This window comes from Giraffa tippelskirchi, chromosome Y (assembly GCF_054371585.1).
Source record: "Giraffa tippelskirchi isolate mGirTip1 chromosome Y, T2T-mGirTip1v1.2.pri, whole genome shotgun sequence".
Taxonomy (NCBI): Eukaryota; Metazoa; Chordata; class Mammalia; order Artiodactyla; family Giraffidae; genus Giraffa; species Giraffa tippelskirchi.
In genome coordinates, this window is record NC_137290.1 from 10,325,900 (window position 1) to 10,352,371 (window position 26,472).

At 42.2% G+C, this 26,472-nt stretch overlaps 1 pseudogene; it reads right to left on the reverse strand.

The window, feature by feature from the left end:
- Window positions 1-14,963, reverse strand: part of LOC145537689 (zinc finger imprinted 2-like) — a 55,583-nt pseudogene extending 40,620 nt beyond the window's left edge.
- Window positions 14,964-26,472: the final 11,509 nt, after the last annotated feature.

Genomic DNA, 26,472 nt, shown 5'->3' on the forward strand with positions numbered 1-26,472 from the left:
TGCCAACGTGATTGGTGCTGTGAACTAGTCCGATGCGATGGGAGTAGAGAACACAGGCACACGTCACTCAACCGTCCACAGTGAGGACTTCCAACCCTGCCAACCTCTTTGCATGTCAGTCCCCCTCATGAGCAAATCCCATTCACCTTCTAGGATGTATCATAGAAGTAGAAGAGGAGGCTGAGTTGATCAACTAGTGAGTGGAAAAAAAAAAATAACCGGGCCAAAAAAAGAGGGGTGCTTACCAAAGTCCATTATACTGGACAAGTAAACAAATAGTTGTGCATGTGTGAAGTTTCTTTTCAGGACTGTTTGTGTGTGGGGGGGGGTGTGCATGCACACACATATGCGCTGACACAAATGTGTGTGTGAGCTGTCTGAACTGGTCTGGCTGGGGGATGGAAGAATGGACACTGAAAACGTGAAAGAGCTTGTGTAAGGTATAAAGATCACAGGGCAGCAGAAGCACTGACGCCATGGAAAAAAGCCCAGGGATCTCAGCGACAGAGCAAGCTGGAAGTGTAAACAGGCTTGTAAGTGTAAACGTGGATCCCTCAGCAGAAAGGAGAGGCAGGAAAAAAGCACCTGGGGGCAGTCAGGGAGGATGCGAAGGAGCAGAGAAATAAGAGTGGGCCAGATCCCCAGGCACAGAAGAGGGGCTATGCACAGCCCCTAGGACACCCAGCTACAAAGGGTTTTCTGTCTCTCTCAAGTGCAGAACCATTCTATCCTCAACATGACCAGGCACATGAGCACAGCTTGCCCTTTTCTGTAAGGTTTGGGAGACTGATGGCACTGTAGCATAAGCACCTGCTACATCCAGCGTATGCCAGTTTGAAACATCACTCCTTAAAAGGGTGTCTTGGGTTGATCCTCTCGCCCTTCCCAGTCCCACAGGCCTGGGCTGATGGGGTAGGCTGGGGTGTGTTCTCACCTGGAGGCTGGATGAGAACAGAACCACTTTTACTTTTTTTTTTCCCCAGTGACTCGTAAGTTTTTAAACTTTATTTTAACGAAGTTGACCTTGCTAGGCTGCTGTTCTTAATAATAGATTATGATTATAGAGTATGATTCTGTGGAGAGATGTATAAGAAAACAAGAATGGGAGAGAGATTCTGTTTCTCTCTATAGAAAAGAGACGTGGTCTTTGTTTTCTGTAGATCACTTTACCACCGATAGTGAATGAAGCTGAGTAATATTTGGACAGTATTCTGTGTATTCACTAGCTGAACTGTTAGCTGTAAATAAAACACAGGACACAGAAGAGTGTTGATGAAATGTGGCTCCTTCAGTCACCGTACATACAGTGTTTCACTGGGTCTCTTGGCTTTCCTGAGAAACAATTCATTCATGTTTTAAAGGATTGCCCTGGACGCTGAGGGTGTTTCTGTTCACTGGAACTAGGCAGTTCAGTATGGTTGAACACTTAGGGTCAATTATGTTGTTAAATGGACAATCTATGAAATAATCATCTTGGCTTTCAGTTTTACTCTAAAACACACTTACTAAATACACAATAATTTTGCAGAACCATCTGGCATTATCCAAGGTCATGTGGGTAACACCATGCATTTTCTACTCAGGATATAGTTGAATAGGAAAAAAAAAAAGTAGTCAATGGCTAAGCTGGATAATTTTAAATGTGATACAGTTTTTTGTTAATTTTTTGAGGTATAGCTTATGTTCTTAATTCCTAACTGTATTCATTTTTATAAGGAGAGACATGATATACTGCAGACTACCTAGAAAGTAAATATTTAGAGATAAACTCCTGAGGTATTTTATTTCCCTTACAATTTATGTTCTGTGCTCATGGAAGAAGCTAGGGTGATGGAAGTAACAGGTAAAGGTATTAGTACCTAATGATTTGTCATCAGGTCAGATTTAAACATGTATAAAGCACATATTAGCTGGTGATTCTTACTTGTTTGCAAGAGAACGTTCACTCCGTGTAAGTTTTATTTCTAAGAACTAACCATTACAGTTCCCATGAAATGTATGTCATCATTACATGACAACCCAGATTTTTAAGTAAATGATTTTGTCTTTGAGATTCAAATTACTGTTAAATGAAATAGACTTTCATTCCATAACTTCTAAGAACTGGCCAATATATTTAAAATTTTATAAATGCCTTTGTTTTATACTTTAGATGGAAGAGTTTTGAAGTATTTGAAATCATTTTTGAATTTTTAAACCTAAAAGCATACAAGAAGTAGTACTTTCTCCATATATTTTAAAATTCGGTATTTTTTAACTTTATTTTTAACAATTTTAGACTTACAAGAAAAAGCTATAAAAATAGTATTCATTTTTTAAAAACAAAGTCCTCAGACTAAACAATGCAGGACTCAGCCAAGTGAAGATCTTAGTTAATCCATGTCCACAGAAGGGCAACACACAGAAGTAACACCAGAGTGGCAGAGGTAATTTGAGTATGTGTTCCACCCAGATTCTCCATAGTTCAAATCAGTGTTTTGTGTTTATAAAAAATAATTTTTCTAAGTAATAAAAAGAGCTTCCCTTGTTGAATAATGCCAGATTTTTCTAAATTTCACTTTCTTGAGAAGTCTACACTTTAAAGATGTATTTGTTTGATGCTTCTGCAGTAGAAAATGTAAGTTATTCACTGCTCCTGCTTTCTGATACATTCATAGATTTAATAGATAGATTTCCTTGCCTCCTTCATGGCTGTTCATGTTTCTGTGGAGGCCTGGTTAGGAAAATCTTTTTGTTTTTTTCATGGAAGTCTCAGATGGAGGGGACAAGCTGCACTCAGCACTTGAATTTTAACCATAGCTCTTCAGAAAGAGACTATATGTGGCAGAGGCAGCTGCACTTGCTTGAATAGACAGTGCACGATTTAATGTTTTAACCAGTTGGGTACATAATCTCAGTCTCGCTCACAATAAGAAATTATTTGTCTTCCATTTTCTAAGAGGAGATAAGGATATTAACAAAGAAATCCTTACACCAAGTTCTTCAACAATTGCCAGAGCAGACTAAATGCATAAAATGAAGTTAGGCCATGAAGCATTTTTACATCTAAAACTAAATTCTCATCTCTAAACATTCCTATTAACATAGCAGATTTGAGTTGCAACCATCCTCCTAATAAAATTATGAAATCTTTAAAACTGGGAAGCATTTGTAAATAATGGGTCCTTTAAATATCCCTGAACTTTATTCTAAAGCTTTTCTTTTTTTCTGGTTCTTTTTTTTTTTAATAAATTTATTTATTTTAGTTGGGGGCTAATTACTTTACAGTATTGTAGTAGTTTTTGCCATACATTGACATGAATCAGCCATGGGTTTTCATGTGTTCCCCATCCTGAACCCCCCTCCCACCTCCCTCCCCATCCCATCCCTCTGGGTCATTCCATTGCCCCAGCCCCGAGCATTTGTCTCATGCGTTGAACCTGGAATGGTGTTCTGTTTCACATATGATAATATACATGTTTCAATGCTATTCTCCCAGAATAGCAACCTCACCTTCTCCCTCAGAGTCCATAAGACTGTTCTATGCATCTGTGTCTCTTATTCTGTCTCGCATATAGGGTTATCATTACCATCTTTCAAATTCCATATATATGCATTAGTATACTGTATTGGTGTTTTTCTTTCTGGCTTACTTCACTCTGTATAATGCGCTCCAGAAACTGGAGAACAGAATCACTTTGAAAGGGCCTCTGTACAATAAATGGGCAGACTTCAATTCCTCTGCCAATGGAGAGCCGTGGCCCTTGGCGGGATGCTGGCCTTAGCATCTCTGTATAAATCTCTCTCTACAGAGAGAATTCCATGTCTGTATCACATTTTGACATGAGGGCAAAAGTGTTCTACGTGAAGCATGGAACTCGGTATTTCACATCTGAATACACGCATGTAGATTTCCTGAATGAAATACGGAATTTTCTGCATTTCACTTGTGAATATCTCACCACAAACTTTCCAAATCAAGAATGGAATTCCCTATATTTTATAATATGAAAATGTATGCACATATTAAACCATAATGTGACACACATGAGAAGCAAACTACTAAACGATGGAAAAGATAAAAGATATACTTTGTCTATATATCCTAGCAAATCAGTTCATGACAAAGTTTCCAAAATAATAAGTAGTCCTCAAGTAAGACCTGATGACAACCTTTGTCACACTTTGTCCTAAATTCACCTGGTAACTGGGAGAGCTCTCAGTGTCTGTTAACTTGCTTTACACAGAAGAAAAAACTGCTCATACTTTTATGAGTGTATGTGGTTTTGAAATCATTCTCTGAAGAGAGTCTGTTAACCTCCATAGACTTGAGAGATAAGGTGTTACTGTAACCTAATACCCCTGTACCCAACAACCTTGGGCCAAGCAATATCGAAACACTAGAGTTTAAAGCAGAGTATGTTTTATTGCAGAGCCATGCAAGAAGTGTGGCTTACGCCTTTAAAAACCTCAATCTACCTGTTTAGTATTAACAGTAATAATAACTACTATTAATCAAGTATTTATTATGTATTACTCACTTCTGTGTTTTAATGGATTGTTTGAAAAATGTTCACAATAGTCTAATGAGATAGGAATCATTATTATCCTTATTTTACAGATGAGGGCTATAAAGCACAGAGGTGAGGTTGTGCACCTATGTCACACAGCTAGGTGGAGCTAAGATAGACCCATATGAAACATGATTCCCAGGTGCCTGCGCTTTTCCACTATTTTATGCAATACTCTCAAATCATCATCAATGGGTGATATTTCAAAATCTTGAAAGATTGAATTTATGAAAGTAGTCCATTTATGATCTCCAAGGACTCCCTGTTAAACCAGGGAGAAGGTGAGGGTGGGACGTTCTGAGAGAATAGCATTGAAACATGTATATTATCATATGTGAAACAGAACACCATTCCATGTTTGATGCATGAGACAAATGCTCAGGACTGGGGCAACGGGATGACCCAGAGGGATGGGATGGGGAGGGAGGTGGGAGGGGGGATCAGGATGGGGAACACATGGAAACCCATGGCTGATTCATGTCAATGTATGGCAAAAACTACTACAATATTGTAAAGTAATTAGCCCCCAACTAAAATAGATAAATTTAAAAAATAAATAAATAAAATAAAATAAAAAACAAAAACAAAAAACAAAACTCAATCTACCTAAAGAGACAAAAGACCTACATATAGAAAACTATAAAGCACTGATGAAAGAAATCAAACACACAAATAGATGGACAAATATACCGTGATCATGGATCAGAACAATCAATATAGTGAAAACGAGCACATTACCCTAAGGAAGCTATAGATTCAATGCAATTCCTATCAAGCTACCAGCGGTATTTTTCAGACAAGTAGAACAAATAATTTCACAATTTGGATGGAAATACAAAAATCCTCGAAGAGCCAATCTTGAGAAAGAAGAATGGAATAGGAGGAATCAACCTGCCTGACTTCAGGCTATACTACAAAGCAACAGTCATCAAGACAGTATGGGACTGGCACAGAGAGAGACACATAGATCCATGGAACAGAATAGCAATCCCAGAGATAAATCCATGCACTTATGGACAGAGAAAGAGGGGGGACTGGGTTTTGGCTGCAAGTTCCAGACCATGCTTGATAGAAAAGACCATCTAGGAGGACTGAACATTGACAAAGATGCCAGAGGCACCGACAAGAGAATGAGAAGGAAACCAGAGAAAGAGGGGGGACTGGGGTTTGGCTGAAACTTCCAGACCATGCTTGGTACATCACTCCGGTGTGGAGGAACTAATATAACTGTGGCCATAAAGGGATTCTATTGTCAGGTCAATCCGGGAGATACCGTACGATGCAAGTCAGCTTTCACTCTTGTAGGCCTCTTCAGATCCCTTAACCAGCATCTCAGATCTCAAAGAGGGGAGATGTAAGACGTAGCATTTCTCGAACTGATCTTGTTAGGCAACACTTTTTTTTTTTCTGGTAAAGAACCCCTATTATAATTCTGTAGGACTATTGGGGAAACACTGGAGTACCCTGGTCAACACCTTCTCACTCAGAACAAAGCAAGAGAATTTCAACTCTTTTCTTGGCTCCCAATCTCTCGTTTTACCCATTCAATTCAACATTTACTAAATGCTGATTCTGAGCAAAGCGTTATCCACCTGGATGTTCATAAGTCTGTATAGAGACTCTAATCAGGCTATAAATGTACAAAAGGAGAGTTTGGGGAATTTCATTTGGGAACAGAAAAAGATCAGGCAGGGGAAGGCATTAGGGCTCAGCAAGCAGTCAAATGGGCGGCAATCTTATTCTGAGCAGACACTGACTATGAAACTACACAGTCCTGGGGAGCAGCGATATAGGGTTCTACTAGGAATATCTATGAGAGATGAAGCTGGATGTGACTTTTGGGCCAGACTGGGATGGATTTAAATGTTTTGCTAGAAGTCTGGATTTTCTTTTGGGAGTGGTAAGGACCTGATGTGTGCTTTATAAAGTCAACTCCCTGAGGGCTGGAAAGAGCAGTGGTATCACACCAAGGTTTTCGCTTGTCTCAGTGACAGAGGAAAGACCTCTGATTTCTAGCTGTCAGGGGAAAGGCACAAATGAATGCAGGGGCTTGAACATTAGAGGATAGGAAAACTGGCCTCCCTGGAGCTGAGCAGGAGAGGAAGAGATGAGCTTCAGAGAGGAGACAAAAGAAGTACTGAGTGAGCATGATGTGGCGTGGCCACACGAGCCCCTAAGGTGAAAGCACCTACCGGCCCTCTCCCTAAGCTGAGTGGGCTCTGAGGACCAGCTCCCAGCCCCTGCTCACTGAGCAGGGTTTTCTCTCCAGGATCCCGTTCTCACCGGGACATGTCACTGCGCTCCCGTCTTCCTCCCTAGCGTGTGACTCCTCTTCCAGCTGTGAGATAATGTCAGGTTTAGGGAACTGGTACCCTGTTGAAGAAGGAGACTTATAACTTGGGGATTCTGTCCTGTACCCTCAGGAACTCCCAGCCTTGTTTCTAAAGGCTCTGAGATAACAGGCAAGTGCAAATTTACACACAAGAAAAATAAAGCCTGTTTCCAAAGATTCTGCCACTAGGGACATATGCCAGTGTCTGGAAACAATTTTGGTCATCACAGCTTACCGAGGGAGACCAGGTTCCTGTAATTTTCCAGCATCACCTCCCGGTAGAGCTTCCTCTGAGAAGCACTGAGGTAGGGTAATTCCTCTGGACTGAAGTCCAGAGTCACATCCTCGAAAGTCACCAATTCCTGAAATACCAGATATACTCCTAAATGATTGAAATCCGGAATTATCCCAAAGAGGGGGAAAGGTATCTGATAAGAGGGGACTGACCATGAAGCACACATTCAGACAAGCAGAAAGACTCTAATCCAAAGGTTTCAGGGACCTACTAGGCTTTCTTTCCTTTAAGTCTTTCTCATTAAAATGTTTTCTTCTCTGCAATCACCCTCTTGTTTCTTTCAGTCTTCTAACTTTATAGAGGCTTTCGATGGCTAAGTCAAAGATCTCTCTTGGGAAACGTCACACTGCACTTGAAAATATGTGGCTTATTTTCCAACATCTTTTGGTATTAACTTCTAACATAATTCCACAGTGATACGAGAACAGACTGTATATGATTTCAATACCTTCAGGCCATGAAACTTTTGCACTTTATGTCCCAGGATATGTTCCAGGGTCTCCTAGTTTATAGTCCATGGGAACTTGAACACAATTTGGCCTCTCTTGTTGTGTGAAAACTATATAAATCTGAAGTTATGTTCAATTGGTTCATACTGCTTTTCAGATCTACTATAGACTTCTACCTTTATTCATTCCATTAATTTTTTGAGTTTGATATTGAAAGTCCACCTGAAAATTGTAATTTATCTACTAAAACATAATTGTAATTTATAGTAGAACTTCCCCCATAGCTCCCTCATATCTCAGCTGGTAAAGAATCTCGCTACAATGCAGGGGACTTGGGTTTGATTCCTGGGTCGGGAAGACCCCTGGAGAAGGAAATGGCAACCCACTACAGTATACTTGCCTGGAGAATCCCATGGACAGAGGAACCTTGCAGGCTACAGTCCATGCAGTCACAAGAACTCAACATGACTTAGCGACTAAACCACCAACCACCACATAGTGGAACTATATGTAACTTTGTTCTGAACTCTCCAAGCCTCCTGTAAATGTGTTATCATAGTTTCATAATTTAAAACATAGAAAAGAATGAGAAAAAATAAGCATATCTTTCTTTTGTCTTGAAGTTTGAGAGAAGTGGGAATATTTCAAAGCCAGCTCCTGCTGCGAATTTCTAGAGATCTGTGTGGGAGGAGAAAGATCCTTTTAAGTTCCTTAATAAAGAGAGAAAAATGCAAATAAAAGCTGAGCAGTATACCCCAATCCCAGGAAAAAGAGACAGTTGGGTTTACGTTCTGGTTCTCTCTTACAAGCTCTGTGAGTGTGGATAGGTTAAGCCTCAGTGACTCATCCACAAAACACAAACAGCTCATAAATATGCAGAGATGGCCAATCTTATAATAAGAAAATGCATTTCAAAATGACAAAGTATGACTTTATACTCATTCAGCTGACAAAAATTAAGACGTTGGACAATACCAAATACTGTCGAGAAGGGGGACTCTTGGTGGTGGTGGTGGTGTAGTTGCTCCGTCGTGCCTGACTCAAAATTTTGAGACCCATCCACTGTGGCCAAGCTCTTTTGTCCATGGGATTTCCAAGGCAGGAATACTACACAGCAGGTTCCCATTTGTTTTCCAGGGGATCTTTCTGACCAAGGATTGAACCTCCGTCTCCTGCACTGCAGGCAGATTGTTTACTGACTGAGCCATCAACGAAAATCTTAGAATGTGGGCTTTTGAGACCTCTTTAAAGATGCTAAAAGTGAAGTTGCTCAGTTGTGTGTGAGCTCAGTTGTGTGTGACTCTTTGCGATCCCGTGGACTGCAGCCTACCAGGCTCCCCCATCCATGGAATTTGCCAGACAAGAGTACTGGAGTGGGTCGCCATTTCCTTCTCCAGGGGATCTTCTCGATCCAAGGATTGAACCCAGGTCTCCCGCGTTGCAGGCAGATGCTTCATCGTCTGAGCCACCAGGGAAATGTAAATTGGTAAACCACTTTTGGGTCCAGAAATATACCTCTTCCTAGGTGTATCTGCTCATGTGTACTGTCTTATAACCTCCAAAATCTAGGCAAGACCCAAACACTCATTTATGGTAGAAGAGATAAATGTATGATGATATTGGGGCTCCCCTGGTGGCTCAGATGGTAAAGAATCTGCCTGCAATGCAGGAGACCCAGGTTCAATCCCTCAGTCATGAAGATCCCATGGAAAAAGGAATGGCAACCCACTCTAGTATACTCACCTAGAGAATTCCATGGACATAGGAGACTGTCAGGCTACAGTCCCTGCGGTTGCAATGAGTCAGACACAACTGAGCAACTCAGTTCAGTGGAGTTCAGATCAGTCACTCAGTCGTGTCCGACTCTTTACGACCCCATGAACTGCAGCACGCCAGGGCTCCCTGTCCATCACCAGCTCCCGGAGTTTACCCAAACTCATGTCCATGGAGTTGGTGGTGCCACCCAACCATCTCATCCTCTGTCATCCCCTTCTCCTCCTGCCCTCAATCTTTCCCAGAAACAGGTTCTTTTCCAGTGCATCACCTCTTTACATCAGGTGGCCAAAGGACTGGGGTTTCAGCCTCAACACCAGTCCTCCCAGTGAACACCCAGGACTGATCTCCTTTAGGATGGACTGGAAGGATCTCCCTGCAGTCCAAGGGACTCTCACGAGTCTTCTCCAACACCACAGTTCAAAAACATCCATTCTTTGGCACTTGGCTTTCTTTACAATCAACTCTCACAATCATACATGACTCCTGGAAAAACCATAGCCTTGACTAGATGGACCTTTGTTGACAAAGGAACATCTCTGCTTTTCAATGCGCTGTCTAGGTTGGTCATAACCTTCCTTCCAAGGAGTAAGTGTCTTTTAATTTCATGGCTGCAATCACCACCTGCAGTGATTGGGGAGCCCCCAAAAATAAAGTCAGCCACGGTTTCCACTCTTTCCCCATCTATTTGCCATGACGTGATGGCAACAGATGCCGTGATCACTGGGCGACTAACACACACATAATCAAACCTCAGAATAATCCAGTAATACAAACTAAGTAATTACAATTACATGCAACATTCTTGGTAACAGAAAGGTGAATGTAAGAAGCAGGTATTGGAAGACTACTGAAGACCATGATACCCATTTTAGTAATATACGTCTTTTGTGTTTTCATGGAAACATTATGCAGATCAACGAACTAGAGAGCATGTACTGACTGCCCAGCTTTTATAAAGGGGTTTATTTGGCTCACATGTGTTCTTTATTCTTTCTTCAAAATTTGTTAGTTGCCAACACCAAAATATTAGTATAATTCATATTATTAGCTGGATTTTTTGACTTCACTTTAAAAAATCAGAAGATCTAGGCATCAGGGTCCACATTCTCACATGGCGCCATCAGCTGATGCTGAAACATAGCTGCCCCTTAGATGGGGCAGATGCCCCCCATGTTGTCACAATCCACCCACTTACAAATTCTCTTTTATTACCTCAGTCATCTCTGAGGGCATCTTCACTTGAGATCCTAGACACAGACACTGTAGGGAAAGAGGGCTATTCTCAGGAACAGATCACCTGGAACAATGTTTCTCACCCCTCTTCCCCTTAGCTCTTCCTCAAGGAGCATTTGTAAACACTTTCTTTTCCTAACTGTCAAACGCCTTCCCCTCACCCATGAATTTTTTTCTAAAGCAAGTGCAACACATTAGCTTCTTCTAGGTTTCAAAACATGATTTAACAAGAACATTAAGGAGCAAATTTTTAAAAATTCACAACAGTTATTTCATCTATAAAAAGGAGCATAATAGTAGTACAAATCACATGAGGGTTGCTTTGACTAAGTCAAAAGTGGGGAGATAATGGAACAATAAACAATGAAAAATTAATTCAATAGACAGGAAAAGAGAGAAAATATTAAAGATGTGGTATGTGGTGGTGGCAATAAGTGTGAGAAAAAGCAGGAAATCAAATACAAAGAGTCAGAAGAAAATTCTGATACAGAAGCCTGGGAAAGAAAGGCTCAGTTAGGTAAAGTTTACATAAAGACTTTAAGGAAATGAGGATGTTTAATTAGATAGAGGAGGTCTAGAAATCAGAAAGGGGAGCTCCTCACACTGCAGAACTAAGTCAGAAGAAAACCTGACTCACCTGAGATCTAACAAATGGCTTCCTGTCAGACATCATTGTGTCCTTCTTTTGGTGGTGTTTTGTGTTTCTCTCTTCTGCAAGGACACAGTTCTGAGCAGAGAAACCTAGAAGGGAGAAGGAATAACCACAGAGTTGAGTCCAGTCTGGCAGCACCCACAGACACAGAGAGTAGCCTGCCAACCCCTCACCTGCCATGGGCAGAAGCAGCACTTCCTATGACAAGAGAAAAACCAAAAAAATCATTTCTCAGCTCACTGTGGCAATTCCAGAAAAGAGGTTTGGTTACCTCCCACCTCTAAATGCTTCCATGGATTTTCAGTGCCTTCCAAATAAAGTAAACCTTCCCTCTACATTTGTATCAATGGTCCTAGCTTCACCATCTATTTAGTCACCAGAGAACATCAGTTTCTCAGTTGTAACATGAAAATTACAAAGATCTCTCTAATTCTACAGGCACCTATAAGGGTTAAACACCTGCTGTGTGTGGGGCACAAAGCAGGTAGTAAAAAAAAAAAAAAAAAAAGACGACAACTCTTATTACTACATCTTTTTCACTCAGGGATCTAGAAGACAACCACCACCTTCCCTCAGGAAACCTGAAGTCCTTCCTTGTTTGTGGTCTCTTTCCAAGAGTACCTTTCACTATTCTATAGTTTCTTCTCATACCCTAGCAAGCTCTTTCCCCTCTCTTGAATTTCAGCTCCATCAAAGGCTGTGTCTTTGACCAAGTTTAAAAATTCTGTGGGACCATATGCCCTATGTCCGATGGAGGCAGTATTAACAGCCACGATTAATAAGATGACAGACTCTGGAGCCAGCGACGGAGGTCTGAATCCTTACTGCCAATTACTAATTTTAATAATTGTGGACCACAGGCAAGTTGGGCTTCCCTGGTGGCTCAGACGTAATCCCTTGGAGAAAGAAATGACAACCACTCCGGTCTTTTTGCATGGAGAATTCCACTGGCAAGGAGCCTGGCAGGCTACAGTCCATGGGGTCAAAAAGTCAGACACGACTGAACGACGAACACGTTCACAGGTAAGTTATTCAATCTCCCTGTGCCTCTGTCTTCTCATCTGTGGAAGGAGGGTAATACCTATCTCAAGAACTACTAAGAGAGGTAAAACACTATTATAGAATATTTACAATGTAGTACATTTTAAGTGTCCAACATGTTTACTATTCAGTTCAGTCGCTCAGTCGTGTCCGGCTCTTTGCAACCCCATGAACCGCAGCACAACAGGCCTCTCTGTCCATCACCAACTCCCGGAGTCCACCCAAACCCATGTCCGTCGAGTCGGTGATGCCATCCAATCATCTCATCCTTTGTCGTCCCCTTCTCCTCCCGCCCCCAATCCTACCCAACATTAGGGTCTTTTCCAATGAGTCAACCCTTCGCATGTGGTGGCCAAAGTATTGGAGTTTCAGCTTCAACATCAGACCTTCCAGTGAACACCCAGGATTGATCTCTTTTAGGATGGATTGATTGGATCTCCTTGCAGTCCAAGGGACTCTCAGGAGTCTTCTCCAACACCACAGTTCAAAAGCATCAATTCTTCGGCGCTCAGCTTTCTTCACCGTCCAACTCTCACATCCATACATGACCATTGGAAAAACCATAGCCTTGACTAGATGGACTTTTGTTGGCAAAGTCATGTCTCTGCTTTTAAATATGCTATCTAGGTTGGCCATAACCTTCCTTCCAAGGAGTAAGCATCTTTTAATTTCATGGCTGCAGTCACCATCAGCAGTGATTTCGGAGCCCAAAAAATAAAGTCTGACACTGCTTCCACTGTTTCCCCATCTATTTCCCATGAAGTGATGGGACCAGATGCCATGATCCTGCTTTTCTGAACGTTGAGCTTTAAGCCAACTTTTTCACACTCCCCTTTCACCTTCATCAAGAGGCTCTTTATTCTTCTTCACTTTCTGCCATAAGGGTGGTGTCATCTGCATATCTGAGGTTATTGATATTTCTCCCGGAAATCTTGATTCCAGCTTGTGTTTCTTCCAGCCCAGCGTTTCTCATGATGTACTCTGTATATAAGTTAAATAAGCAGGGTGACAATATACAGCCTTGACGTACTCCTTTTCCTATTTGGAAACCAGTCTGTAGTTCCATGTCCAGTTCTAACTGTTGCTTCCTGACCTGCATACAGGTTTCTCAAGAAACAGGTCAGATGGTCTGGTATTCCCATTTCTTTCAGAATTTTCCACATTTTATTGTGATCCACACAGTCAAAAGCTTTGGCATAGTCAATAAAGCAGAAATAGAGGTTTTTATGGAAATCTCTTGCTTTTTTGATGATCCAGCGGATATTGGCAATTTGATCTCTGGTTCCTCTGCTTTTTCTAAAACCAACTTGAACATCTGGAAGTTCACGGTTCACGTATTGCTGAAGCCTGGCTTGGAGAATCTTGAGCATTACTTTACTAGCATGTGAGATGAGTGCAACTGTGCCTTAGTTTGAGCATTCTTTGGCATTGCCTTTCTTTGGGATTGGAACAAAGACTGACCTCTTCCAGTTCTGTGGCCACTGCTGGGATTTCCAAATTTTCTTAGCCTCTTCCAAATTCTTTTAATGAATGCAGGTGCACAAAACTGGACTAATCATAATCCTTGATACATCACCATTCAGCCATACATGACCCTCATGTTTATTTCAAATTTAATTCTTTATATTTTTCAATGTAATCAACCCATCCCACTGGTCCACATCCCCATCTTGTTCCCTTGCCTTTCTCTCCTTGTCTATATATACATATATATATATATATATATATATATATATATATATATACACACACATATATAAGTATATATGTATATATATATATACACACACACAAACAAAGCTTTGGTTTTAGTATCAATATCATCCAAAGGGCTATCGGGAGTGAATGGCTTTCTTCTATCACCAGTGAGATGCCCTTAGTTCCAATCGAGTAACTTTGAGTTTCTAAGACACCAGTCAAATTTTGACAGAATTGAAATTTCGGGCCTCCTATCTCCCACACTGCATGCCCTCTTTTTTTTTTTTTTTTTGACTGTGTATTGTTTTGTGTTGACACTAAGGTTTAGGCTCAAAATGAAAAGTGGAAGGGTGGGGAACAGAGCAGAGAGAAGGCATACTCTCCGAAAATAGCATGAAAAGCAAAAGCCAAATCTCAAGTTTCTTTCATTTCACATAGGATTAGGCAGATTAGACTGGAGATTACAAAATTCATTCATTCATTCATTGAACAAGTTTTTATTTAGCTCCCTCTTACATGCCAGGCATACAACAAAAGTTCAAAAAGTCCCTCTCTCACCTTCCTCCTCACATGCTTGGATCAATTCTGCCACCAGGTCACCTGCTTCCTTGCTGCTCTTGGGCTGCTTTGACCTCGCTCATGTCTGAACCTCCCCTGGCAACGTGTTCAGAAACTGCTCCAGCACCAGCTGCTCCATCATCTGCTCCGTGGTGCGGCTCTTTGGCTGCAGCCATCGCCAGCAGAGCTCCTGAAATTGGCTCACAGCTTGGTGAGGTCCTGTAACCGACAGGGGCTGAAAAGACCTAAAGTTTTGATGAGAAACTCTTGGAGCCTCTGGGTTTCTTATGGGGGTGGTTTCTCGATTTTCTTCTTGATCACGTAGATGAACGAGCTGGGTATTCCTCGAGATATCCAAAACTTCTTTCACATGGAGCATTTTTACAGCTTGACCCTTCAAAGGATGGAGATACTCTAAAAGGCAGGCTGCTTCAAAGCACACTGTTGTGGAAGATGGTGGGCTGAGTTTTATCAGATGAAGAAGAGAGTCAGAAACCTTAGGATCTGCAGAAACTACACAGAGAGACTCACAAATGGCTTGCAGAGTTTAACTGGACAGTAGAGGTTATGCGAATCAAAGGAAGTTAGCTCATTTCACACAAATGCCTAAATGAATATTCACACAGATTTGCATATCTACAGACCGGCTCTTGCCTCAGTCACAGCGTCAGGTCTAGAAGATGCACAGACACGGGCTAGAAAAATCTCAGAAATGGCACTGAAGGGAAGAGACTTGAACTCCAAACCACAACGAACTGAACAAATTCATGAACCACCTAAGAAGATGCTTTTAAAAATGAGTTAATACAAATGAGGAAAGATCATTACAATACATTCATCCTACAAAGGACTGCATCCCTATGCAAAAAATATAAAGAAATCAAACAAGCCTGTAACAAAAAGGCAGAGATCACTTAAAAATGCAAATTTATTTTCTTATTTTTTATTTAAACATTTTAACTCTTTAGCTAGAAGTTAGACTGGGATAATGTATGAGAAGACTGTGATTTTTTCTTAATACTTATCCGCCTACCATCAATTTAAAATTTGCTATTACTTCCTTTTTTTGGATGTACGATACCCCCCACTGAATTTCCATCTCTACAGGCTGCAGCATAAGATTCTGACAAAGGAGTAGCAGAAATGACTGTGAAATCCTGGCAACCTGCTTCTCTAGGCTAGCCAGGTCCCAAGCTAGAGCAAAGAGTCACAATCCCTTCTCCTCGCCCAGAGAGGGAAAAGTAGGCATAAAAGCAGCTGATGTTAAACACTTGGGGGGAAAAAAGCAAAAGAGTCCCTAAAAAACGTGAGTGGTGGTGGGTTCCTTGATTTCAGAGTAGGGAAGAAAGTTCAGAGAAATGGGAATAAGTGCTGGGAGAAGGGAGTGGAGGCCAAGAGATTCCAGGTGAGCTGAGGCTGTGGGAGGAGGAAGCAGGGACTGAAGGGAGCCACCAAAAGAGAAGTGCTGAGGAATGGGGAAAGGAGGAAAGCAAGGCCAGGCAGAATGCAGAGCTGGACCAGAGGAGGAGGAGGGGGGCAAGGTAAAGAGGAAGAACCAGTCTGGGCTAGGAGAGGTGTCCAGGGAGTAGGCGCCCAGAGAGAAGGGGTGGGACTGAGGCAGAGGAGCAGAAAGGAGAGGCAGAACTAAGGAGAGGAAGGGGGCCAGGACTGAGCGAAAGGATATAGAGAGGAGAGGTGTGATGGAGGGAGGAGGTCTGAGGCAAGAGGGGCAGGAAGGAGGGACCAGGGCCAGGGCAGAAGTGGGGGACCACAGGAAGGCTGAGGGAGGGTAAGGGCTGGGAGAGGAGAGGTGGGCCAGAGCCAGGGGGAAAACACAGAGGAAGGTGGGACAGGAGGTAAAGGGGGAGCTGAAGGAAGGAGCGCCTCTGACATAAAGGGGGTGGAGCTCGGAGAGAGGCAGGAGCAGGACAGAGGGGAGGGATAATGGCAGGGCCAAGGCTGAGGGCACTGTGTTGAGGGGAGAGGAGGGGTCCTAAGAAAAAAGGGGAGTTTGAATGTGGGGGAGGCTGGGGGGAGGGGCCAGGGGGTCTGGAGAGGAACGGGGGTCTTCAAAGGCGAAGAAGGGTGGTTCTGGTGGGGGAGAGCGAGAGTGGGGTCCTAGAAGAAGAGGGCTGAGGGGCATCGTCGAAGGGGAGGGTGGAGGTCCTCATGGAGGAAGGAAGCTGTTCTGAGGGGAAGGCAGGGGGTCTCTGAAGGGGTAAACTGGGGGCCCCTCCAAACGGGGGGGGGGATTAAGGGAAGGGAGGGGTCCTCGAGGGGGAAGGAGGGTTTTCTAGGGCGGGAGTCCTTGAGGAGGCCAACAGGTGTGTCTGAAGGAGAAGGCCCGTGGGGGTCCTCGAAGGGGAGGGCAGGGGTCCGAGAGGAGGACGGGGAGTGTCCTCAGGGACCAAGGAACGCGTTCTTGGGGGTGAGAGCGAAGAGGCCCTAAAAAAGGAGGGGCTGTGGGGTCCTGGGACGGGGAGGAAGGTGCGACGGGGGAGGAGGAGGGCGGGTGGAAGGCCTTCCGGCTGGGGAAGCATTGACAGGAAGCCGGGGCGTGAGCAACAGGGAGGCCGCCGCGTCCTCCTCAGAGTTGACTTGGCCCGCGCGGCCTCCCGCACCCCTTCCTCTCAGGGCCGCTACTTCGCGCCTCCCTTTCCGTCGACTTCCCCGCGAAGAGGAGCGTCTGCCCCGGCGTCCCTGAAAGGACGCCCGTGCCTCCTTGCCCGCGAGCCGGGCCCTCACCCCCAGGGCCCCTCCCTCGCGTTCGGGCCCTGGCCGCCGCGCGCTCACCTCGCAGACGGACACCCTCGCCTGACGGAACCTCTGCACCTCGCTCTTGCAGCGCAAACCCGCCAGGCAGGCGCTACCAGCGGTCTGCGCATGCGCCCTGTGGGACGGCCGGTGCAGAAAGCGCCGCGCAGAAAACGCAGGCCGCTTCTGGCCGGTTCCGCTGGGGGGACCAGCGAGGACCACGCGGCCTAGAGAGGGCTGGGAGAGGCCGGAGGACTACTTCCTTTAGATGCTTTACGAGTTTTGGCAGTAGTCAGCACGTGGTTTAAAACGGTTTCAAAATAAACAGTATGCAGTGAAAAGCCTTCTCACTTTGTGTGTGCCACCGACCAAATTCTCATGCTATAAAACCACGGAACACTCAGGTGACAGGTGCAATTATTTGAATACGTATGATTATTAAACTGAATAATTATGCAACTGTGAATAATTATGAAAGCGTGAACATGTTTTCAGTGTCCTTCCACAGTGTCTTTGTATATATGAAAATAGAGATATATGCGTATATACATATGTGCGTTATACACACATATATGTCATTATCATTGATACGTATTATACATATCTATACTATAAATTCGGTAGATATTTACCTGTAATAGATATAAATAGTTTAAAATATAAAATATATTTTCTAAATAAGAAGTGTGACGATGTAACACAACCTATAATGTGACACAGTGTGGTACATACTGTAGCTTAAAATGTGTACTTAAGTAATATAATTACTCCCTTGATAGCAATATAAGGCTTCCCTGGAAGCTCAGTTGGTAAAGAATCCGCCCGCGATGCCGGAGAGTCTGGTTGGATTCCTGGATCAGGAAGATCCACTGCAGGAGGGATAGGCTACCCACTGCAATGTTCTTGGGATTCCCTTGTGGCTCAGCTGGTGAAAATTCCACCCTCAACGCAGGCAGACGTGGGTTCGATCCCTGGGTAGGGAAGCCCCCTTGGAGACGGGCACAGCTATCCACTCCAGTATTCATACCTGGAGAATTTCATGGACTGTCGAGTCCATGGGGTCTCAAAAAGTCAGACACGACTGACCAACTATAACAAGTATATCATGATGTCACACAGATTCATATTATATGTAACTATATGTTTGTATAAATAGAGTAGAAACATTTTTAGTTTGCAAAAATACTCATAGTCTCATTTCCTACCTTTTTTATACAAAAGGTGGCAGACTGTACCCATTGTTCTATGCCTTCATTTTTTCCTATCTCAGAGACCTTTTCATATCAGTACAAAGAGAATTTGCCTACTGTTTTTGAACAGCTGTTTGACTTCTGTTGTACTGTTGTTGTGACTTGATTTATTTACCCCATCCCTGACTACTGGGTGGTTGAGTTGTTTTCAGCCCTTTGCTACCAGTATTCTGTGCAAAACTATGAGCTTCAGCAGTTCTGCTGCTGTGTGAAACCTTCTGGGAAGAAAAATCCCCTGCAGTGGAATTGTTGAGCCACAGTGCACATGTGTGTGTCATTTTGACAGAGATTTCAAAGCTGCCTTCCATAGACGCTTGCCTATCAGACCCACACCAGCCTGTGTGAGCAAACCTGCATTCTCAGTGTTATAGGATGCTTTTTCAGTTTTTCCAAAACTAGGGTCGAAAAATTTTTCAGGAGCAAGGTAGAATACGTTTTCCTGTGTTGAGGAGCCATTTGTGTTTAACTAAAGAACATTTATCAGGGCCTCGAGATATGTAGGGAAAGTATAGTGAAAGGTGCAACAAGTATTTTAGTCATTGTGATGTTGATTATGGTGATGATGGCATAATGGTTAATATTCTTGACACTGGTCTTATACCTGTGACAAAAACTAACTCAAAGTGGATCAGACACCCAAATGCAACACCAAAACTAGAAAACTCCAGGAAGAGAACTTAAGAGAAAACCTATGACCTGAGATTTGGTGATGGCATTTTAGGTATACACGTGCAGCTCACAAACCCCTGGTGTGGGGGATTCCCCAGAAGTGCCCTTCTATGTATTGTATCTGAAAACCTGCAATTTGGAGGTCATTCAAGCTCTCTGAGCCTCAGTCTGTCCTTCTAGACTAAAAGGACAGCAAGTTACTAAATGTAAGGATTAAAATATGTAGAGGTGGATAATGTTTTCTTCCACGTGCTGAGGGTCGCTGGGTGCGTCTGAAAATGAATCAACAAAGACACATTAACTGGAGACAAGCTTACAACTTATTTTAATATGTTTTAAGTGACGCAGGAGCCTTCCTAAGGAAATGAAGACCTAAAGAAACAGACCTGAGTATTTCAAACTAGGTTTGATGAGGTGGGGACAGTTGTGGAAGAATATGATCGGTTAAGGAATAAGAGGTGAGTGTAATAAGCTGGCAGAAACTTAGCAAGGCCTGTGTGTTAGGCTTCCTCTTGGAAGTGTTCCTCACCCTTTGGAGATAAGAATGCTCCTTTCCTCCTGCTATAGGCAGGGTACCTCTCCCATGATGGGATTATGGCTTGTTTCATGGAAGAAGGGGGAAGGGGAAGAGAGTGAACCTCTTCCTTCCGCTGTTTTCTCAAACTGCTTCACCTTCAATATGCCAGGTGCCATATTTTGGGGTGAGGTATCCTGAACCCAATCACATGTCAAATGATTAAAGTGGTGTCTGAGATCCATACAGGCAGTTTATATCTGTTGGCTTCAATTTTATTAGAAGACTCTTGAGAGTCCCTTAGACTGCAAGGAGATCAAAGCGGTCAATCCTAAAAGAAATCAACACTGAATATTGATTGGAAGGACTGACATTGCAGCTGAAGCTCCAATACTATGGCCACCTGATGTGAAGAGCGGACTCCTTGGGAAAGACCTGAGGCTGGGAAAGACTGACGGCAAGAGAAGAAGGAGGTGGCAGAGGATGAGATGTTTGGATGGCATCACCGTCCATTGAGTAATGGACGTGGGTGTGAGCAAACTTTGGGAGATGGCGAAGGAGAGGGAAGCCTGGCGTGCTGCATCCGTGGGGTAGCAAAGAAGTGGACGTGACTCGGTGACGAACAACAACAGCACCCAAAAAGTAAGAAATAACAGTGGTTGAGGGAGGAATGGAGATAAGGGGGAAGCAACAAGGACGTTCCCAACAGGGATCGCTGATTCCGGATTAGAAGTCAGTGAGGAGTTAACACAGCTTGGGGTCCAGAGGAAAAATAGGTCAACAACCCAGCTTGGAGGGTCCCAGGGAGTCATGCACTAAATGTCAGACTTGATGCAAAGCTCTCTGTTGTGTACATTTCCATCTAATTAAAGAAGCAGACATTTTTCTCAGAATCCACATGAAACATCCAGAGGTCAGGAGACTCCCACCTCTAAGTCACACACATACCTTAAGTGCACGTCAACTTCTTGGAAATTCATATCTTGTTCTGGATCTTGTTTTTCTCCCTTGTTCATATTTTCTAGGCTGAAGGTAACTCACAAATATTTTCTTAGGTGTGGGCGTCTTGTCCAGGGTGCCTGCCAGGGGCGCGACACAGAGTCAAGTGTGAAAAAGCTGTATGTTCAGCTTATGGTTGCTGAGGGGAAGGATGCAGGGAAGGGATGGTTAGGGAGCATGGGACAGACATGTACACACGGCTGTATTTAAAATGGAGAACCAACAAGGACCTGTTGTGGAGCACAGGGAACTCTGCTCAGTGTTCAGTGGCAGCCTGGATGTGAGGGGAATTTGGGGAAGAATTGATATGCGTGTATCTGTAGCTGAGTCCCTTTGTTGTCCGCCTGAAACTATCATGGCATTGTTAACTGGCTATACTCCAATATAAAATAAAAAGTTAAAAACTTCATGTTCGATTTATTAGCAGCACCTCTTAAGAGAGCATATGTAGGAGGTTACATTGTCTTAAATGGTTTTCTAACTCCTTATGTTAAAATCAGAGCAGCAAGAGTAGATAAAGGGATTATATATTCATACATATTAAGATGGCACAATATGTAATCATATAAAAGCAATTTATGCACATTTGAATCTTGATTTTCGTTTGCTGAAAGAAAATATTATTAAGACAAAAAGGAAAATCATCCCCCTGAACGTGGCATTACCTCCGTGGTTCTTGCTCCCATGCAAATATTTTACTCAGTCGACTGAAAAAAAAAAAAAAAACCTTTATACAACTGAAAAAAAAAAAAAAAACAAAAACTTTTTGTTTGTATTGAGGTATAGCCAGTTAAAAATGTTGTGATACTTTCAGGTAAACTGTGAAGGGACTCAGCCATATGTATATATTTATCCATTCTCCCCCAAATTCCCCTCCCATCCAAGGTGCCAGGTAACACTGAGCAACGTTTCCTGTGCTAACAGTAGGACTTTGTTCATTATCTGTGAGTTTATCCATAAGAACAAACCATAAGTTTGCTCTGTAAGTCTGAGAGTCTTCCTGTGTTGTAACTTCATTTATATGATTTCATTTTAGATTCCACATATGAGGGATGCCATATGATATTTCTCCTTCTCTGTCTGATTTACTTCACTCGCTATGACAATCTCTAGGTCCATTCATGTTGCTGCAAATGGCATTATTTCATTCTTTTTAATGGCTAATATTCCATTGTACTGTGTACAACTCTTATTGTATGTGTATATTTTATGCTTTGCACAATTTATTATGTTGTCTCTTTAAAATTAGTATCCCTAAGATCTAATAAGAGTACATCCTGAGAAATGCCAGACTGGATGAAGTACAAGCTGGAATCCAGATTTCTGGGAGAAATATCAATAACCTCACATATGCAGATGACACCACCCTTATGGCAGAATGTGAAAAAGAACTAAAGAGCTTCTTGATGAAAGTGAAAGAGGAGAGTGGAAAAGTTGGCTTAAAGCTCAACATTCAGAGAACAAAGATCATGGCATCCGGTCCCATCACTTCATGGAAAATAGATGGGAAAACAGTGGAAACAGTGTCAGACTTTATTTTTTGGGGTTCCAAAATCACTGCAGATGGTGCCTGCAGCCATGAAATTAAAAGGCACTACATGTAAACCCATGACTGATTCATGTCAATGTATGGCAAAAACTATTACAATATTGTAAAGTAATTAGCCCCCAACTAAAATAAATAAATTTATAAGAAAAAATAAATAAATAAATAAATAAATACTTAATAAAAAAAAAAAGGCACTTACTCCTTGCAAGGAAATTTATGACCAACCGAGACAGCATATTTAAAAGCAGAGACATTATTTTGCCAGCAAATGTCCATCTAGTCAAGGCTATGGTTTTTCCAGTAGTCACATATGGATGTGAGAGTTGGAGGGGGAAGAAGCCTGAGTGCTGAAGAATTGATGCTTCTGAACTGTGGTGTTGGAGAAGACTCTTGAGAGTCCCTTGGCCTGCAAGAAGATCCAATCAATCCATCCTAAAGGAGATCAGTCCTGGGTGTTCATTGGAAGGACTGATGTTGAAGCTGAAACTCCAACACTTTGGCCACCTGATGTGAAGAGTTGACTCATTGGAAAAGACCCTGATGCTGGGAAGGATTGGGGGCAGGAGGAGAAAGGGATGACAGAGGATGAGATGGTTGGATGGCATCACCGACTCGATGGACATGGGTTTGGGTAAACTCCGGGAGTTGGTGATGAACAGGGAGGCCTGACGTGCTGTGATTCATGGGGTTGCAAAAAGTAGGACACGACTGAGCGACTGAACTGAACTGAACTGAATGAACACACAAAAGATGCTCAACATCACTCATTTTCAGAGAGATGAAAGTCAAAACCACAATGAAGTGGCATCTGACACTGGGCACAATGACCATCACCCAAACATCTCAAACATGAAATTCTGGAGAGGGAGTGAAAAGGTAAGGGTCTTACACTGTTCGTAGGAATGCAAACAAGTATAGCCACAATAAAGCGTATGAGTTCTTAAAAACCTGGAAACAAAACTGCCATATGAGCCAGCAATCCCACTGCTTACATACACCCCAAGGAAAGTAGAACTGAAAGAGACACGTGCACCCCAATATTCATCTCAGCACTATTTACGATAGCTAGGACATGGAAGCAATATTGCTAGATATCCATTGCAGGTGAATGGATAAGGAAGTTGTGGTATATATATATACAATGGACCATTACTCAGCTGTGAAAAGGAATGCTTTGGGTCAGTTCTAATGATGTGTGGAAACAGGAGCCTGTTCTACAGAGTGAAGTAAAGTCAGAAAGAGAAATACAAATGCTGTATAGTAATGTATATGTATGCAATTTAGAGAGATGGTCACGGGGATCCTTCATGCAGAGCAGCCAAAGAGACAGACATGGGAAGAACAGACTTTTGGACTCTGTGGGAGAGGGCAATGGTGGGACAATTTGAGAGAACAGCATTGAAACATGTACATTACCGTACAAAATCAGATGGCCATTCCAAGTCCAGTGCATGACGCAGGGCACCCACAGCCAGTGCTTGGGACAACACAGAGCAATAGGCTGGGGAGGAGGGTTCAGGGCGCGGGAATATGTGTGTACCAGTGACTGACTCTGGTTGATGTAAATTTAATATCTTACAGTTAAAATAATTTTAAAATATGAAAGTTTGCTTTCTGAAATTGCAGTGTTGGAGTTCATGGTCCTGCATATCTTCTGAACCTATGAAACAAAGTCTGATTTGAAGGAGGGTAGTGTCAAATTATGTTGCCAAGAACTGTGTTCCCACACTCTAAAATCCTACAAAATGGACCTGTCAAGTTTCCATTAAAATATTACTTTGTTTTCCCTTCCGGGGCATCTTACGGAATGTTTCAAGTGACTGGAGAGGAAGCAAAAGAGATCACGCTCTTTGAAGCACCAAGTAACATGGGGCATCCAATTTTGAATAAATTTCCTAGGCACCACCCCCCACAAATTTTACCTATACAATTTCTACATGAGATGTATCAAAATAATTCTTCCATGGAAAATTGTACAGAAGAAACTCAAGATGAAACACTATGCCTCACAGTTACTAAACAGAGAGAAAAAAATGTGTTGTCACCAGTGTTTCCCTTCATTCAAGTTCTTATATCAGAATACTACAAACTGGCTTCTCAACAACAGAAAGTTTCACTTCCAGACATGGGAAGTCTAGGATCAGTGTGCTGGTAGGGTTAGGGTTCTGGTGAAGCCTCCTCTGATTTGCAAACTGCTGAGTTCTTGCTGCCTCTGCTCAGGGCAAACCCTCTGAGGTCTCCTTCATAAGGGTAGAAACTCCTTTCCTAAGGGTTCCCCCGCAGTGGCATAATGACATCCTAGAGGGCCTGCTTCAAAATACTATTATCTTCTGAGGTTAGGGTATCAGAACACAATTTTTAGGAAAATAAAAACAGAAATCAAGAAACAAACAAGAGTAAAACAATCAGACCATGAAAACTAGCAAACACAATGTAAGTGTAGATTAAATCTTTGGACAAGCCCGTGTTTGTTTGAGAACATCCACAGAGAAGTTTTTCACTATGTCATGTGCACAGATTCTGGTATTTTTGGCAAAGGCTTGAAGAAAGATACGTAAAAAGACTAAATAACCAGGAAGTTTTGATTATCAATGAAGTCAACTTCTCAAGTTTGTTTCTTCAGACTATTAAAACTAGTCCTCCATCTCAAATATGTTCAGCATATAAGTGCTCAGGAACTCCACAGATGAAGCACCAAAAAACACATCCATGAACTTTTTTCTCGGATTTAACTATGTACACACTCAGTGTACAAACTTGGGAAAGAAAACTCTAGCAAAGTGAAATGAAACCATCCAAATGTTTACTCCCCTTTTTTATATTACAGAAACCAGCTAAATGTATATTCCCTAAAAATTCTCCAAAGGAATATGTTTCAGAAATTACTTGATGAATGGTCTCTCACTACACATGAGTAAAATTTTATTGAGGTCATTGAACAAGCCCTGAATTTCATTTCATTCAGAGGATACATTCAAAGCACACTGTTAAAAAGCAAGATTAGTGTCTAAATTTGCAGTAAAATATGCGCCACACACACACACAAATACACCAGTGACACAAAGCAAGACCAAAATATATTGAATGCAACACTTTCTTGTATTTTTCAGTGGCTGTTCCTTCCTTTCCCTTATCACAGCTAAGGGACAAATTTATGAAAGTATTAGTTTATAGAAATTACTTATGAAATGAGATTTTCACGCATACAATGTGATTATTTTACTCAGCAAATTCAGCACTATATTGTTACAATGCATATGACTTTTGAGAATGAAAGGACAAATAACCTACTTTATCTGTAAAGGTTCATCTATTTACTTTATTCTTAATGGTGGTTGTACTTGAGAAATATTTAAAATGCTGAGTAAAAATACTCTCCACAAACAGATCAAAACATTCAATGTTAATAAAATTGAGTGTTACTTAGTGTAGAATTTCTGCAACTTCTAATCACATGAATTGAACATTATGACTCCAACCTGTCTTCTGAAGGCTTCACTTTGGAAATGCCCTTTTTATATACAGTGGCAACACAAAATGATGAAAAGAGTATATGTTACCAAACAGAATAAAACTACACTTGAGCATCATATGTAAGAAAATAGCCCTTTTTCTTAACTTCAAATGCATACTTCTGCTTTCTTTATATTCTATCAAAAATCTCAAGAAAACCTCTAGATAAGTGGAATATATAGAAAGACTCTGCAAACAAATGAGTTCACACGAGGGCTTATGATGGTGAGGCAATTTATTCAAAACATCCGTTGACTGGAGGTAAAACAGGAGAGGAATCTTTCCTCTTCTTTCTTTGTCCCCAGTGTTTTGGCAGCAGATATTGAGGTCTTTACCCCTAAAAATTCCATTACATTGAAAGAAGCAAGTGTTAACATTTTACTCAAAATAATTCAGCTTCATCTGTTTTTAAAAGGAATATGATACCAAAACCTTGAATAGCCAAAGCAATGTTGAGAAAGAAGAATGGAGATGGAGGAATCAACCTGCCTGACTTCAGGCTCTACTACAAAGCCACAGTCATCAAGACAGTATGGTACTGGCAAAAGGACAGAAACATAGACCAACGGAACAAAAGAGAAAGCCCAGAGATAAATCCACGCACCTATGGACACCTTATCTTCGACAAAGGAGGCAAGAA